General features: G+C 40.3%; 1 protein-coding gene across 13 annotated transcripts in view; it reads right to left on the reverse strand.

The window, feature by feature from the left end:
- The window catches only part of LOC125453882 (solute carrier family 40 member 1-like), a 131,818-nt gene that overhangs the window by 93,042 nt on the left and 19,838 nt on the right, over positions 1–18,938 (reverse strand). For 11 of the 13 annotated variants that reach the window (XM_059647238.1, XM_059647236.1, XM_059647233.1 and 8 more), the window contains exon 3: positions 11,511–11,644. The exons of the other annotated variants lie outside the window; for them this stretch is intronic. The gene's annotated coding sequence lies outside the window, so the exon portion shown is untranslated. The remainder of the gene's footprint in view (positions 1–11,510; positions 11,645–18,938) is intronic. 13 annotated transcript variants of the gene reach the window in all.

Consider the following 18,938-nt stretch of genomic DNA (forward strand, 5'->3'; position numbering starts at 1 on the left):
AGAGGTATAGGTAGAGTAGACAGCCAGAGACTTTTTCCTCGGTTGGAAGTAGCTATTAAAGCATAGCTTTAAACTGAGTGGAGGCAGATACAGGGGAGATGTCAGAGGTAGGTTCTTTACTCAGAGAGCAGTAGGGGCGTGGAATGCATTGCTGGAGAAAGTAGCAGAGATGGCATCATTAGGGGCATCTAAGCGACTATTAGATAGGCATATGGATGATAGTATAAGGTAGGGGCGAAGGTTAGATAGACTTTAGAATTAGGGTAAAAGTTCAGCACAACATCTTGGGCCGAAGGGCCTGTATTGTGCTGTAGTGTTCTATGCTCCATGCATGCCCAGATCTGTCTGAATGTGTGTTCCTAAGGGTTCTACCATTTACAATATAATTCACATCTAAATTTGATCCTCCAAAATGTATCACTTTTAATTTGTCAGGATTAAACTCAATTTGCCATTTCTGTCTTCACGTTGCTAATCTATCTATATCCTGTTGTGTCCTTTCACAATTGTTGGCACTATCAGCAGCTCCACCAATCTTCATGTCAGCAGCAAACTTGCTTACATGACCACCCATATTTTCCTCCAGATCTTTCATATATACTACAAACAACAAAGGAGCTAAGACTGATCCCTGTGGAACACCACTAGTTACCGGTCTTCATTCTGAAAAACATCCTTCCACCACTACTCTCTGTCTTCTATGACCAAGCCAGTTTTCTATCCATCTAGCCAGGCCACCCGAATCCCTTGTGATTTTAGTTTTTAGATTTTTATTTTAGTGCCATGTGGACTTCATCAAATGCCTTACTAAAGTCCACATAAACTACATCCAAACCTTTCCCTCATCAGTTATCCTCATTACCTCTTCAAAATAATTTAATCATGTTTGTGAGACATGACCTTCCCAGATGAAACCATGCTGTCTGTCACTAACTAGTTCATTTTCCTCCAAATGCGCATATATCTTGTTCCTCAGTATCTTCTCCTAGAGTGTCCCTACCAAAGATGTCAAGCTCACTGGCCTATGGCTTCCTGGATTATCCCTGCATCCTTTCTTAAGCAAGGGAACAACATTCGTTAATCTCCAGTCCTCTGGAACTTCACGTGTGGTCAAAGAAGATGTGAAGATATCTACCAATGCCCCAGCTATTCCTTCCCATGCTTCTCTGAAAAACCTGTGGTAGATCACATCTGGTCCTGGGGACTTGTTTATCGTAATGCACTTTAGGATTCCCAAAACTTCCTCTTTTACTAAGTTGATATTCTCTACGGTATTCACACACTCATTCCTGACCTCAACATCAGTCATGTTCTTCTCCTTGTGAAAACTGATGCAAAGTACTCATTCAGGATCTCCCATACTTCCTGTGGCTCTGTGTTTCCTCCTTCATCCTTGATTGGGCCTACTCTTTCCCTTGTTCATGGCCCCTTTTTGCCTTCCTAATAGTGCATTTAGGTTCCTTCTTAATTTCTCTGTACTCCTCCAGGGCTTCACCAGTTTATAGCTGCCTAGACTTGTCATATGCTTCCCTTTTTCTTTTGACCAACCTTACAATTTTCCTTGTCATCTATGCTTCCTGAATCCTGCCATTCCTATCTAGTTTTGCAGGGACATGCACTTCGTCCTCTGTAATATGGACATTTTTCAGGATGTCCCTACTTGTTTCCCCACGTTCTCCATCTTCCATATCCTTCTCCACAGTAAACACAGATACAAAATACTCACAGTCACTCCATCAGTTCCTGCGGTTCCAGACATAGGTGGTCTTGCTGATCTTTAAGGGGCCCTATTCTCTCCCTAGTTACCCTTTTGTTCCTAATGCATTTATAGAATTCCTTTGGATTCTCTTTAACCCATTTGCCAAAGCTATTAACTTCTTCAATCTACCTTCGTAACTGTAATTCCTCATACCTGGAATCAGTCTTGAATATCTCTCCTGCACTTTCTCCAGTATGTTCCTATCCTTTCCACAATGTAGCACCTAGAACTGTACAAAATATTCCAGCTGAGCTGTAACAAGTGTCCTTTGTGACAAAACTGTGGCTTTGAGAGGTGAGTTTTGTTCTGGTTCCATTTTAGAAAGAGATTTGGGGACAGGTGACTAGCAGTCTCAGAGAACATAAACAATTTGTGAAGCCTTAGGACTTTTTTTAAAGTTGGAACAATAGAACAGCCTGAATGGGTGTGGTCAAACTCCTCCAGAAACAGGATTTTTAGCTTTCAGCAGTTGTTGCTACAGTCTCAGCAGGGTCAGAAAGCAGTGATCTGTTCTGGCTACTATGCTCTCCCTGAGTTTTCTCTGCATGTTTTTCCTCCTGGGCTGCTACAATTTCATGCTAGACAGTTGTTTTCTGAATTTGCCTTTTGCCAAGGGTGTATATGTGTTACTTACTATATTGAAACAGTTTCTGTTATTAATAAAATAAACTAATATTCTGTTAAGTCTTCCAATAGAGTTGCTATTCCAAGTTCTTCTTTCTTTTGTTGTATTTTAACTTTTGAATTTATTATTTAAATAAATCATCTTTTGCTTAACATCAAATACTTTGACCAATCAAATTGCATCTGGAACACTGCATTTACATTTAAAACAAGAAAAAGTAAGCGTCTAGGCAATTTCTTGATAATATTTTGAGGGGGTCTTGTGTGGTCCGTAACATATACAAGTTCACATCACTCCTTGCTTTTGTACTGTATGCTCCTTCTGTTAAAGCTCAGGATACTATATGCTTTATTAACTTCTCTCTCCACCCGTTCAACCACCTTCAATGATCTGTGCATGTATACACCAAGCTCCGTCTGTCTTCCCCCTTAGTTTTGTACCCCTGTTTTATTTTGTCTTTTGATGTTCTTTCTACCAAAATTCGTCACCTCACACTTCGCTGCATTGTAACTCATTTGCAGCCTATCTGCCCGCTCCAACAACTTGCCGATTGTGCTTTTGGAGTTCTACTGTGTCCTCCTCACATTTTACAATTCTTCCAAATTTTATGTCACCTACAAACTTTGAAATTGCTCCCTGACACCAATATCTAGATCAGTAATGCAGATCAGAAAAAGTGAGAGTGGGGAACTTCACTACAAGCCTTTCCCCAGCCTGGAAAATATCTATTCACCGTTTCTTTGTTTTCTTTCACTCAGCCAATTTTATATCCACTTTGCTACTGACCCATTTATTCCATGGTCAATAGCTTTCCTCACAAGTCTATTATGTGGCGCTGCATCAAACGCCTTCTGGAAATCCATGTACACCTCATCAGGCTTTTCTGTTACCTCCTCAAAAAACGCCAGTGAGTTAACTAAGTATGATTGCATGCTGACTCTTCCTGTTCAACTCACCTTTGCCCATGTGACTATATTAATTCTATCACAAATAATTGTTTTAAGAATCTTTCCTACTAATGAAGTTAAATTGACTATTTTGTAATTGTAAGGCTTATCCTTGCAAACTTTCTTGAGCAAGGTTGTATTATTTACAATTTTCCTATCTTCTGACAGCTCTCCCAAGTATGGCGAAGGTTGAAAGATTACAGCCTGTGTGCCTGCGATCTCCACTCTCATTTCTTTCAATATCGTTGGATGCATCTCATCTGTCCTAGTATCTTGTCAATTTTAAGTGCCTATGGTCTATCCAGCACTTCTTACTTTTCAATTTTGAACCCTTCCAGAGATACAGTTTCCTCCTCTGTCACCATAACCTGGGTAGTATTTCTCTCATTGTCAAAGACAGATGTAAAGTATTCATTAAATACCTCAGTCGTGCACTGCCTTCATGCATAGATTTTCCTTTTGGTCTTCAGTTGATTTTACTCATTCTTTTACCAATCTTTCACTATTTATGTGCCTACAGAAGACTTTGGGATTACCTTTCATGTTAGCTGCCAGTCTTTTCTTAGAATTCCTCTTCGCTTCTCATGCAGTTGTATCATGGTGATGTCATTGGGCTAGTAATACAGAACACCAGGTCAATGTTCTGGGGAATTGTGTCTGAATCATACCATAGCAGATGGTGAAATTTTAAATTAAATACAATAATCTGGAATGGTCAGCTGACCTAACAGTGACTGTGTAAATTGTTGATTTTCATAGAAGCTGATCCAGTTCACTAATGTCCTATAGGGAAACAAATCTGCAGTCCTTAACTGGTCTGGCCTACATGACTTCAGACCACAGCGACATGGTTGACTCTTACCTGCTGTCTGGGCAATTAGGGAGGGTAATAAATGCTTCCCTAGCCGACAATGCTCACATCTGGTGAACAAAGGAGCAAAGCATATGGAGCAGTACAAGGAACACGTAAAAAAATCTGAGATAACAACCTGATGAAGCTACAATCTGACAACCAAATGGAACAGGTCAAGTACAGTTATGCTAAATCTGGTCATAAGTGGTGGTGATCAATTAAATAAGTAATTAAGGGGGGAACCACACATCCATCCTAGCAGACACATAGGACATCAGTGCAAAAGTCAAAGCTGATACATTCTCAACTCAGATGGGCTGAGTGAATGATCCATCTCCATTCTCCCTAGTATTAAAGATGCCAGTCTTCAGGCAATTTGGATAATTCCCATTTGATTTGAATAAATGGTTGAAGTACTGGTCATAGCAAAAGTGGGAGCCATCCCAAGGTCCAATTTGATGTACTGAAGACTTGTGCCACAGAAATAGCTGCACCCCTAACCTATAGCTACAATCTGCCTGACAATGTGGAAAATTATCCAGGCATGTCCTGTCTAGAAATGAAGGATAAACGTAGTCAACTAGTTTTTGCTTCATAGGTCTACTCTCAATTATCAGTAGCGTGCTTCAAAGTGCCATCCATGCTTTTGAGGAGAATTTATTTAATAATCTGTTCAGTAATACTTCATTTGGGTTCCAATCAAGCCACTGAGTTTCAGAGTCAATTTCAGTGTTGATCCAAAAAATGGTCAAAAGAATTGAATTTCAGATATAAGCTGAGATTGACATCAAGGAGCCTTAGCAAAATTAAAGTTAATGGTTATAGATGGAAACTCTCCATTGGTTGGAGTATATAGCACAAAGGTTATTCATTGAGATCAATCATGCCTGCCAATGGGCAATTGTTGCAGCAGCTTTTCCAGGTGGCACACCTGTAGGAATTGCTGCCTGTTGTCACAAATGCATGGGTCATTAAGAGAGTGAATTCAGGGACATGGCTGGATGATGCTGGGCAGCTCAGAGTCCCACCCGTTTGTAGTCAATGGGTCTTGGATTTGAAATAACCCACCAACGGCTCTCATTGTCCATGGTGAATGGTACAAACAGATATGTTTTCCTGAGAAAGGCTTCTGAGATAGTACATGTGTGGGGCTGATTGGGAGAAACTACACAAGTTCCCAGTTGAAGACTGAAAGGAACGGCTGGTGAGAGTGATTAATCCACTGTGATCTTCAACATCACAGGCACAGCATGTCATCCCAAGCTGTGCAACTGCAGAACTTCCTGTGAGAAGTGACATATTTATTCCCACTGTCCCTGGTTTTGTAACGATACCTCTAACATTGGCGCTCACTCATGTGCAAGTAGTTTAAATCCCTTTGCTAGATCCTCTTGCAGTATACTGGTTGATGGTCTGGTTCCCCTCTTCAGGCACTGCATGTTTCTCCACATCTGGAGTCCACTGAGTCCTGGATCTCTGCTGTTGTTGTTGGTGGGCGTTCCTCTGCCTTTTCCTCCACTTTAGCTACCACAAAGGCAATACAGTTGTTTGATAAGCTGGTCAACATGCATTGAAGTAAAGATCTGTGAGTAAATTGCAGGAAAAAGGTGTTTGGTTTGCTTTTGAGAACCTGCACTTCTTAATTTAACTTTGGGTGCTTATCAGACTATTATCTTAAGAAAAAAAAACTACTTGACCTGTCGTCATTTCCTGTATGACCCCTGACTGCATATTCTCTTCCTCATTCATTTGTGTGCAAAGAATGTGTAACCTTGAGTGTTACATTCCATGCATGTGGCACGTTGGTCACTTTAATTCTTGGTCGCGTTCATTATTGCCTACAACACAGCCCTACAATTTGGAATATACAGCATGTATAATGGCTTACTATTGAAAAAGCCAAGACAGGTGAAGGCTCCTGCACAGCTTCATATAGACCAATCATCCTCTCACATCTAAGCCAACCATGTTGATAAATATAAGTTGCTCTTTGGCAATGTATTTTGTGATCTGAATGGTATGTAGGTGTTATGAGAGGTGAGGGCTTGTTAATTCCTAAGCCACAGTGAGCATTTCACTTCAGTGTAAGTTCCTTAACTAAGTGTTCATGCAATTTTTTTTTGTATTCTGTTTTGATTCACTCATTTTTGGGTATGTGAGCTATGCTGCAACATATGCAAATGAGGTTTCTTCTGCTATTCCTACTGAGTGCTCTGGGTGAGGTGCTCTTCTTTGACTGTCCTGAAGAGAATAATAGTTCATATGCTTTTTCTTCCAATTCCCTCACCCTCAATGTGCATCCTTTAACCTACGCTTATTACCCCAATTACTACCTTCTTTTTTCTGGCATTCCCTCTCTCATGGTTCAACCTCTCCTTGTCATAGTGACCCCTGAATTTCCCCTGAGCCCACACCCATGCAGCTCCCCATATCCAGCCTCAGCCTTACACCGCCCCATATCCTTTAACAGCACACCTCATGAGCTCACTCTCAAATTGCAGTCATTCCCTTTAATGTCACCCTTGTCTCATCACAATGACTTTGCAACTGCCTACTGCTATTCCCCAGGATTCTGTTAGTGGCCCAAATAGCCACTCCCTTTATGTTTAATTCCCTGCCATATCTTCCAAGCATCCCACCTTTACCTGCAACTTTTATATTGAACCTCTTTTATGCTGACCCCCTACTGTATTTAACCTTTCACGCCTGCCCCAGCCTGGGTGGCTGCCTTTCTTCAGCAGGCTGGATAGCTCAGACAGGCTGCACTCCATCATTGTAACCAGTAGACGACAACAAAGCCTTGCAAAACCAATGGTTAAACAGATTTTCATTAGCAGGGTGGCCCAGTCATTTGTATCCCCTACTTTGTAACCATTGAAGCAAAGAGACACTGAAACAAAAGCAAAATTGTTTGGATGCTTGAAATCTGAAATAAAAACAGAAAATGCAGGAGAAACTTAGCAAGTATGACATCTATGGAGAGAGAAAGAGTTAATGTTGAATCTAATTTGAATCTTTTCCAGGAAATGAGCCAAGTTACTGAAGAAGCGTGTACTTATAGGAGCTTCCAAGAAGAAATCTACAGAACAAAGTTTATGCCGCTGTATCTGGGCAGGTTTGAGACATGCCTTTTTCTCATTTTTGACTAATATCATGACTCGCTTTGGAAAGTGTGTTAATTCTTGAGCCCCACCCCTCCAAGGGTCGCCACAAAAGTTAATGATTTCATTAAAGTACACACAAGTTTTTCAATTTACCTATCTCATCAGGTCAGGCTAAGAGAAAACACTGACCATTTTCCTGTCCTTAACCAGAACTACTGATCAGTACAAATAAATAAGTTCTAGCTGTAGTTAAACAAATCTAGGAACAAGCAACATACAACTCTACTTGTGGAAGTTCTAACCTTTTTAAAATGCCAAAACACACAAAGAGACTGAATGAAGTATACAGGTTCTGCTAACATCTTTACAGAAGAATTGGATGAGTGACAACTAGGCAGTAATTTCCAAGGTTCTCTTCAAAACAGGCTTGACAATTTTTTAATCTCTTGTGAAATAACGCCACAGTCTACAACAGGTTGCTCACCTTAATGAATAATGTTTAGACATTCTCCTAGGCACACTTCAGTTTGTTTATGCCTGATGTCAATGTCAAAAGGGAAAAACAAGACAAAGTGAAGATGTGTCTTGACACTCAAGTCTTGAAACTTCTGAGTTCAGAGTTGATCAAAAGATCATAGAGACAATCCGCTGAGATGAGAGATGTATTTCACTGGAGTTTTTGTAAAAAAATTAACTGCATTCACATGTCCACTGAAGATTGGAACAAATGTCTGTCAGTGTTGTATAGATCAATTGTTTTAAAGGGACAAAGAGAGCATAATAAATGTCCAATTGTCTAAACTCCTCCTATAAACCAAAGCGAAAGGCAGAAAGGAAGCCACCAAGAAATTAATTTTTATTTTGATAGTACAAAATCCAGCAGGAGAGAAAATCAAATTGATGTCTTTGTTGAGACAACTAATTGAATGCCACAGTCCCAACAATTACATGGAGTTGGAAGTCAAAGTTCAGGTTTACAGAGTCGGGTATTACAAGAACACAGTCAATCTGGTGGAAATGGAAGAAGATAAACCCTCCTGGAAAGAGAAAGAGGTCAGAAAGGTTAACAGGAAATATTTGGGAGGGAAGAAAAAAAACGTCCTTTACACCACTTTTTGTCAAATGTAATCATTTAGTGAGAAGCTCAACTCCAGCCTTGTTTAGATGCCCAATTTAAAGTTCCAGTCAGATCTTGGATACATATGGTAAGAATGACCTTACTGGACTGGGGGAAGTAACTTTGCTATTTGCTAAGGAGAGGAGATAACAATTTAAATTTGCTTCAGGGACTCAATTCAGTCAAATAATTTGTGTGATTTTAACTGAATACCAGCACAGTTTTCAATAAGTGGGTTAGATGAAAATTTTTTGTGGAGCTGGAGGAACACAGCAGGTCAGGCAGCATCGGCGGAGCAGGAAGGTTGACTGTCCTAATGAAGGGTCTAAGCCCGAAATGTTGACTTCCTTCTCTTCTGATGCTGCCTGACCTGCTGTGTTCCTCCAACTCCACACCGTATCGACTCTGTCCCCAGCATCTGCAGTTCTTTCTCTCTCCGAGTGACTTATAACCCCACTGTGAAACCTCTTCCAAGGAAGCTCACCTTGAAGTTGTCCTCCTCCCTCTGGAAAGACCTCAGTGGATCGCTCTCCCACTGCAACCCACTGGTGATCTCCTCCACCCTGAAGGTCCTTGACCATATACTGAAACAAACCTGGTACTACAGCCACATCTTGTTTCTCAGTAACTGCCTACACAGCTGGATCATCCCCAATGGACTTCAAACAACGTTCAGACCACTCCAATTTGGTCCAAACTGTGACAACTGCTACCTACAGTACATCTAGAGCCTCCAAAAACATTTTTCTCTACTGATTCTCTGCTCCATGCTCGCAGCCATGTACAGTCATCTCCTCGCTCTATAGTCCACCTTGTCCCGGCTCAGAGCCTCTGTCTTTCAGGCCTGCAAGGGACCTCTTCTGTTTTTCATTCTAAGCAGGATCCACACCCTCAACCGATGCTTCTTCTCTGTCCTATTAGACATCAAGGACCATGAGTACACCAAACTTGCTTGTTCTTACCACCAAACACAGACTTCCTCCACCGCACCAGACTCCAACTCTATCCAGGACCTTGGTCTCAATTTGTCCGGCACCATTAACCATGCAGTTGCCTCTGCCTCTCCAACTGATACTGTCGACCACGTCACTTCCACCGCCAACGTCACTTTCGTTTCCATCTGTGTGACCATCCCCATACACAGAGCCCCTCTCAAGACAGTCTCCACTCCCAACTCCTAGTCCCAGCCCCAAGCCCTGCACCATCCCCCCTAGACACACCCCTGACTGAGGCTGAACGGTCAGCCCACAGCAACCAAGTGTTCCCTAGCGCCCACACATCAATGAATTCTGTTCATGTCTGATATCAAACACTTTTCCGCTGCTGCCACCTCCATGTCTATTTCTTTGACCGCAAGTCTAACCCAACCTCTGCTGACCCCTTCTCCTGCCTCCAACATACTCCATCCTCCTGGACACCACCCCAAGGTCTCCTACCCTCCCTCGACCTCTTCGTCTCCAATTGTTGATGCATCATCAATTGCCTTAATCTCTTCACTCCCCTCACTCACTCTGACCTCCCCCTATTGGAACACGCAGCCCCACTCTCACCATCAAACCCGTGGATAAAGCGGGGTGCAGTTGTGGTATGGTGCACTGATCTTTACATCGCTGAGGTCAGATGCCAACTCTCTGACACCTCCTACCACCGCTTCAATTTTGACTCCACCCCTAATCACCAAACCACCGCCTCTCAGACCATCCATAACTTCATTATCTCAGGAGACCTCCCACCCACAACCTCCAACCTCATTGTTCCCCAATCCACATCGCTCGGTTCCTATCTCCTTCCGAAAATCCACAAATCTGACTGCCCTGGCCAACCAATTGTTTCCTCCTGCTCCTGCCCCACTGAACTTATCTCCGCTTACCTTGACTCTGTCTTTTCTCCGCTGGTCCAGGAACTTCCCACCTATGTTCGGGACACTACCCATGCTCTCCACCTCCTCCAGGACTTTCAATTCCTCGGCCCCCAAAAACTCATCTTTACCATGGATGTCCAATCCCTGTACACTTGTATCTCCCATGCAGATGGCCTAAAAGCACTCCGCTTTTTCCTCTCCCACAGGCCCAACCAGCACCCCCCCGCCACCAATATTCTCATTTGCTTAATGGAACTCGTTGTTGAGGGTAAGACCATTTTATTTAACTCCTCCCACTTCCTAAAAAACTAAGGGGGTGGCTATGTGCACCCGTATGGGACAAGCTCTGCCTTCTACTTTGTAGGATATGTGAAAAAGTCCCTCTTCCGCTGTTACACCAGCACTATATCCCACCTCTCCCTTGCTACATTGGTGACTGTATCGATGCTACCACATGCTCCCATGAGGAGTTTGAACAGTTCATGAACTTTACTAACACCTTTCACCCAACCTCAAATTCACCAGGACCATCTCTGATACCTCCCTCCCCTTCTTGGACCTCACTATCTCCATATCCAGTAACCATCTCCGCAAAAAATGAAGGGTCGAGGCCCGAAACATCAACCCTTCTGCTCCCCTGATGCTGTTTTACCTGCTGTGTTCCTCCAGCTCCATGCTGTATCAACTCTGACTCCAGCATTTGCAGTTCTTGCTATTGCTAGGTAACAATTTTCCTAAGAGTCCTCTCATGCTTCCAAGTAGAGCCATGGAAATGGGTATACCACCCCATGCCCTTTACTGCACCCAAATTTTCTATGTGACACTGATACTCTCCACCATTGGCAGAATTAAATCAAGGACAAGAATCTGTTGATGCTCAATTTGAGCTACCACTGAGCTAATGGCTATTAAGTGGCAGATTCACATTTGCCGTAAAGGTTTGATTTTCTGAATAAATAACGGCTTTGTTTTTCTGCAGGGTGCTGTAATTCTTTTACAGTTAGTGATGGAAACCATGTTTAGTACCTTAGGAGGCATTGTGGGGAAAGAATCACGAGTTCCTTTGGCAGGTGTTTAAGTTATTTATCTGACCCTTTCCTGAGTCACTAAGAAGTGTTAACAAGCTAACCTGTTGCAAAATATTGCTGTGTCTCCTTTACATCGTCCTACCCGGACTAAAAAACCATAAGCTGTCAACCATCTCCCTGGTAATGCTGCACCATCAATTCTCACAATGTACTTACTTGCCCAGGCTTCATTGATGATTGAAATTTCAGCACTGCCCATCTATAAACTGTCTCCATGGCACTTGGTGTGGGTAGCCAGAATTTTCCCTTGGTCACTGCTGTCAATATGGACATAGCACTGCAGTACAAATCTATTAATGAGGGTAAGTACATTAAAATAAACCAGTACAGCAGAAATCTTTAAAGTATTGTTTCTTGCTGGCATAACAGACTACAACTCTCAATTATTAAAAAACATTTACCATAACAAAATAAGCTTCAATAAACAGTGTTAAAACTGCAGAGAAATCCACAAATAGTAGAGATTTTTTCACAGTGGGGAGCCAGTTAGCCCAGTTGGCTACATGACTCATATGTGGTTCAGACTTACAGCAGCTTTACAGATTTAATTCCCACTTTAACTGAGGTTGACCTGCCTGCTCACCCCACCCAAGAGAGTGGAAGACAGTCACAAGCAAGCCATTACTCACAAGAACTGCAAGAAACAGCTCAAAAAGAAGCATTAGCAGACAATGAGCCAAGTATCTGCCTTCTGGTAGATCACACACACCATAACAAAATATCTTTCACTGCTCTCGTTCCCTTCATGGTTAGTGCCTTGAATGTTCCAGACCACCTCATGTAAAGTGCTTGTGAATTCTTACTTAAAATAGTTCCTGGACAACATCAGAGGCCAAAGAGTCTCCAAGTATTTGGAGGCATTCTTTTAGTCATGTTCTTTAACAGTAACACTACAGTTTCTTTAACGTATACAATACAGCAATTTTTATGCTACAACTTCATGAGGATTATGAAAGCTATTTTTCTCCTTTACTCCCCTTGTGCTATTTACCTTTATCAAAATCTGAACTTTTAAAACATGGCATGTTGTCTGGATTTTAAAAATTCATTATTCAAATAAAATTATATTAACCTTGAATTTAAATTGAGGGCAAAAATTGGTTCAATATGCATTTTACTGCTAGTTAAAATATTAATTTCACAATGTAAAATCAATTTAATTATTAAGAATGCGAGCTTAAAATAATGCAACTCTGGTAAAGGCATTGCAAAATTCCATATGATCACACTAGTATGTATGTATGTATATATACATATTTCTGACTTGTGGCTGTGGCTTTGAAAAATTTACCTTTTCCCTTTCTATATAAATGTGACCTACATTTAGAATAGAATAATGGGAATTTTTTGAAGCTGGTGCCTTTCCCAATGTACAAATCACGTTGAAGAGATTCTGTCTTAACTTGCATAATTTTTCAACAGTAGACTATGAAGAGATTCTGCATTATATACGCTAACCCAATTACTTGCTAATTGTATTTCCTACCTTAATAAACTTGTTGAGCACTTGATAGACATTTTAATGAAGTAGAAATAATTATTTGTTATTCAATCATTGTATTAAGGTAATTTGTTTTATTTTGACATTAAATTTATCTAAAAATATAATTGGAGTATTTTGTAAAAATGTTTAAAAAGTAATAAAATGGCAATAAATTTGTATTTTTTCCTTACTAATGTGGTGTCTTTTTCTAATTGATTATTAACTTTTATCCAATAAATGTGACAATAGATTTGTATGTTACTATTTGTCTCTAAACTGATTTACTGGATTGTTCTTTAGCAACTGATTTCAATAGAGGCATAGTTCAGGTTTTTAAAGGAGCCATTGATCCATACGGACAATTCTCAACATTGGTGGCAAATTTAGCTTGTGCTGTCATGTAAAAGAATTGATCCTGAGTAGACCACTGTCACAAATTGCAGCTGTCTATTTTACTTTTGCCAAAAGCCTCCATCATAAACAGATTTGTACAATAGCATGTGACGTGTACTCTTCCCAGAGATGAATCCTTGGATGATGCTTTACTGTTTGCTGATGCTTCAAACTCATTTCTTGGAAGTTTTTGTCAATGATTGTTTGGCAGTACCTTCCAGTTAGAGGGGCAGGGCAAGAAGGTAAGTCCCAGGTCTATTTTAGCCAGGCCAGAAATGAAACCCGTGCTGTTGGTGGTATTATGACACTAGCCAAGTAGCCAAATGAACTAACTGTCACTCCACCCTCACGCATAAGTGCAATATTGATCCCAAGTATAACAACAAAATGCTGCAAATGCTGGAAACTTGAAATAAAGATAATAAATTCTAGAAATACTCAAAGGTTCTGGCAATATCTGTGGACAGAGAAACAGGGTTCGTGCTTCAGGTTGATGCTTTTTTTTCCAGTATTCTGTGTCTTAATTATAAAAGTGTTTGAAGATAAGGCAATATAAGAAAATATAATCAGGGATGAGAAAAGGACATTCAGCTCACCAAAGCTTATCACTGAATACTAAAACAGAAATTTCTGAAAAAAACTCAGTAGGTCTGGCAGCATCTGTGGAGAGAAAATAAACTTAATGTTTCTGGTCCAGTGATCCTGTTTTTGTTTCTGATTTCCATCATCTGCAATTCTTAGTTTTTTGTTTTGTTTAGTCTTACTACTGAATATATCACCATGGGTACAAATCAAGTGCCCTGATGGATTGACCATAAGATGTTAAGTCTTAGGGAAAAAGTTCTAACTGTCCTTTCATAGAAAATTGTTCTATCGACCAGTGTTTATTGCCCATGCCAAATTGCTCGAGAAAGTTGTGGCAAATAATCTTCTCAAACTACAGAGAACGGGTCTAGGCCTGAAACGTCAGCTTTTGTGCTCCTGAGATGCTGCTTGGCCTGCTGCATTCATCCAGCTTCACACTTTGTTATCTTACAGAGAACCCTGTTGCCTAAGTACACCTAGACTGCCGCTAAGGAGGTAGTTCAACATTTTGAATCCAGTGACAGTGATACTGTTCTAGTGATATTCCCATGTATCTGCTACCGTTGTTCTTCTATGTGGTAGAGATTATGGATTAGGAAGTTGCTGCTCAATGAGGCTTGGAGACTTCCTGCCGTAATTCTTGTAAATGGGATACACTGTTGCCACTACATACCAATGATGGAGGAAGCAGATGTTTAAGGTGGAGTAGATGGTGTGTTGATCAAATGAGCTGCATTATTCTGGTTGATATCAAGCTTCTTGGATGTTACTGGAATTTCACTCATCCAGGCAACTTGTAACTGTGTGAAATGCAGCTTACTTGCTGTGCACCTCTGATTGTGCTCAGAATTGCCATTTCTCCAAGGAGTAAAGATTCAAAACACACACAACAGGTATTACCTGAATTTCCATCCATTTAAACAAAGGTATGAAAAATTGCATAGGCTCCAATACAAATTTACAACATTGCCTGGCCAATTGCCCCATGTGCACTCCATTAGATCTATTATTTCATAGCCAAGTTCAAAAGAGGGAGCTATGCCTTGATTGTCTGTCGTGTATTAATACCAGTTCATTTGGGAATCATTTAGCTGCATTAGTTTGGAATTAAAGTTCTTTATTAACTAACTAAACAAATTTCATGTGTGTCCATTGCAAGTTGCCACTGCAAGTGCATGTTACTCAGTTTATCATTCAACCTGATGTTTTCAATGGCCTGCTGCTTAACTAAATAGTAGTTGTATGTTCAATTGTCACAGAACTCCATACCTCCCTTAGTTTCTAATTGTTCTACATTATAAACCTTGATTTTCATTTAGATTTTCCATCAAAAATCCCATTACTTCAATCTTTCTCGTGTTTTTTTACCACTATGATTTCTGATTATACTCTAAACATGGTTTCACCCATGTACATTATGAATTGTCATGAACTAAGATTGAAGATATATACATTATTCCTATTTGTTTTATTCATTTAGCAATCCAAAGTTTTGTAATTTTGTACATGAGCAATTGAGGAAATATACCAATGAAGAAAAACTCCCCCAGCCGAAACTACTATCTGTATAAGGAAACTCATTACATCTTTTCATATAAAAATTCATTCATCATCAGAAGGCTACCAATGTTACTTTCACTAACAATCAATTTAAGATTATGATTTGTGCTCACAACGTAAGCTCACTTCTGCTTGCTAAAAGCTACATATATTCATATACAAGGACTTGTCCTCTGCAGCAGGAAGGAGCATGTCCAGGCATTGCACCCATTTTGACTTAAATAAATGCTTCAGGGACAATTGCTCCTTGACGCAATCTCCATGGAAATGCCTTGACCGATTAGAATCAACTTGCCAATTGATCAGCACCCTTTTGTCGTGCACTATAAATTGTTACACCCTTTGACATTTTCCAATTTTGCATCTGCCCTACTGAACGTAGAATGAAAAGTTTCAGCGGCATGCCTTTTTTTCAGCAACACTACAGTTGTAATTTACTCTATGGTGAAATATAGGAGCAACAATCCCTGTCTCTGGATGTCTGGCAATATTCAGGACTGAATTAGAAGGAAAAGGGAGGCTTTTAACAAATACAAAGGGAGCCAGTTAACGAAGAGCCAAACAGAGGAGAGAAAGTCCAGGGGGAGTCTTAAGAAAGTAATTATGAGATCAAAGAGATTGCATGAGAAATTGTTACAGTTAAGATTAGGGAGATTCCCAAGATATTCTATGAATATACCATGGTGAATCAAATAACCAGGGAAAGTGCAGGGACCATTAGGACCAAGAGGACAATCTGTGCATGGAGCAGGAGGGCATTGGTAGGGCTTTAAACCTGAACTTCACATCTATCTTCATTTTGGAGAAAGAAGATGTAGGTACAGAATCTGAAAAGAAGGAATGTGAAATTCTTGAGCAGTTTGACATAATGAGTGAGGAGATATTTGAGCTTTTGGGCTTAAAAGTGAACAAGGTCTGGATGAGTTGAAACCTGGGCTGCTGTGGGAAATGAGAGAGGAAATTACAGGGGCCCTGACTCAATTTTTTAAACTCCTCCCTGGCCACAAGGGAGGTATCAGAGAACTGGAGCTAACGTAGTTGACAATTTTCAAGAAGACTGGGAGAGATAAACCACAGACCAGTGTATCACACATCAGTGGTAGGGAAAGTATTGGAGAATATTCTGAAGGACAGAATCAGAGTTCATTTGAAGATGCATGATTTTATCAGAAATAGACAGCATGGCTTTTTCAGAGTGAGGTCATGCCCAAAAAATTTGATTTAATTTTTTGGGAGGTGGCTAGGCTTATAGATACAGGTAGTGCAGTTGATTTAGTTAATGCGGATTTCAGCAAAGCCTTTTACAAGATCCCACATGGGAGAATGACAAAGAAGGTAAAAACACATGTGATCCAGGTAACTTGAAAGTTAGATGGAAAATTGGCTTAGTGGTAGGAGGCAGAGGATGGTGGTAGAAGGTTGTTAGTGTGACTGGAGGCTGGTAGCCAATGGCATCGCGCAAGGATCAGTGCCGGATCCCTTATTGTTTATGCCACACATAAATGATATAGAAGATAATGTGAAGGGAGTGATAAGTGTATTTGTGAATAATATGAAGATTGGCCAGGTGGTTGACATCAAGGAGGAAGGTCCTGTTTAAAGGAGGATATAGATGGTTTGGTCAGATGGATAGATCAGTGGCAGATGGTCTTTAACTCTGATAATGTGAAATGAAGAACTTTGGAAGAATTAATAAGACAAGGGAGTACTTAATGAATGGTAGGGCTCTTGGAAGCTCAGAGGAACGAAAGGATCTTGAGGTGCTTGTCCACAGATCCCTGAAGGCAACAGGACGAGCTAATAGAGTTGTTAAGAAGACATGCAGAACACCAATATTTTTCAGTCAGGACACAGATTATAAGAGCTGGAAGGTCATGTTGGAGCTGTACAAAAGATTAGTTAGGCCAGAGCTTGAGTACTTTGCGCAGTTCTGGATACTACACTATAGGAAGGATGTCATTGCACATATTGACCTGTGTGTTGCCAGGGATGGAGCATTTCAGCTATGAAGAGAAGCTGTGTAAGTTTGGGTTGTATTCTCTGGAGCAGAGAAAGCTGAGGGAGGACCTGACTGGTGTGAATAAGATTATGAGGGGCATGCTCAGTGTGATAGAAAGCATCTGCTCACCTTAGTCAAAACCAAGGGGAACAATAACAAGTGAACATAATTCTAAGATGAAAGGCAGGAGACTTAGAGAGGATTTGAGGATTTTTTTTATCCAGAAGATAGTGGGGAACTAGAATGGTCTGCCTGGGAGGGTAGTTGCGGTGAGAAATCTCACACCTTTTAAATAGTACTTGGACAAGCATTTGAAATGTCATAACATTCAAAGCTTTGGACATTGTGCAGGAAAGTAGATTAGCGCAGATTTAGTGTAGGTTTTTTGCTGGTGCAGACTCAATTGGCTGAACAGCCTCTTCTTTGCTTTATGATTCTATGATACAATGCTCAGGGCCCTCTTGTAGTACAGTGGTAGTGTCCGCATCTCTGGACCAGAAGGCCTGAGTTCTAGTCCCACCTGTTCCAGAAGTATGTAATGACATCTCTGAACAGGTTGATTAGGAAAATAGTTTAAGTGTTAACTGTTGTGAGTCACTCTCATTATACCATGTACGAATATGTAAAAACAGCTACCTGAAAAAGATATTCAAATTTATGAACAATTTCATTCACCAACAAAAAGTTACAATGAACAAATTATAACTGCAAATTGAGTTGATTTTATCAAAAATAAGTCAAAGTTAAAAATGACTGCACAATGTGCTCTCTCTATAACTTTAACATCCCATAATTTCTAAAATGATTCTATTTCCATGTTACTTCTGTCACACTATTAGTTTTCTTTATTGCTGATCAAGTCCTTTACACCAGGTCTCTGAGAAAGTTTACATTGTCTCCTTACCTGTGAGATCTGTGTTGAAAAGTCATCACAAATTCTTATATCAAAATACTATTAACTATCAAAAGGCTATCAATGTATTCTGAAGGTTAATTATATTCACAACCAATTTAAGATAGTTAGTTCGGTTTGTAATGTGGTTCATTCATTTTGCCATCAATTTAGAACTGTATTCATTGTCTAAGTGGAACTAAGATGATCAGACAACTTGACAGATTTCAGGCAATTGGTCTTTTAAAATTAACAATCAATTTTTTTCTAACATATTTATTTTTCAACAAGGTCACTGTCAGATCTCAGTTTAATTTGTCTCTGTTTAAATTCTTCATTTATCCACAATATCCTCTCAACTACTAACACCCCCAACCTTTAATGTTCTCACTGAATACTTTTATTTCTCTTTGTCAGGCAAATATAGCTGAAACACAGAATTCACATTGTAAGCTGGGAGAGAAGGTACTGATTGTGTGAGCAGGGAGGTCAGTGAAGGGAAAAGGAGGGATATTTTTTCACCATTTTGGTTCTTACTTTGATGCAGCAGAAGTATCTGCAAAGCTGAGTAACTGATAAGCTATTCTACCTCCAATAAATAGCCTGTAAAGTTAAGGCATGGGAGGGCAGTTGTCCAAAAGGAATATTCAGCCAGAAGCATGTGAGAAGTCA

This window comes from Stegostoma tigrinum, chromosome 7, assembly GCF_030684315.1.
Source record: "Stegostoma tigrinum isolate sSteTig4 chromosome 7, sSteTig4.hap1, whole genome shotgun sequence".
Classification (NCBI taxonomy): domain Eukaryota; kingdom Metazoa; phylum Chordata; class Chondrichthyes; order Orectolobiformes; family Stegostomatidae; genus Stegostoma; species Stegostoma tigrinum.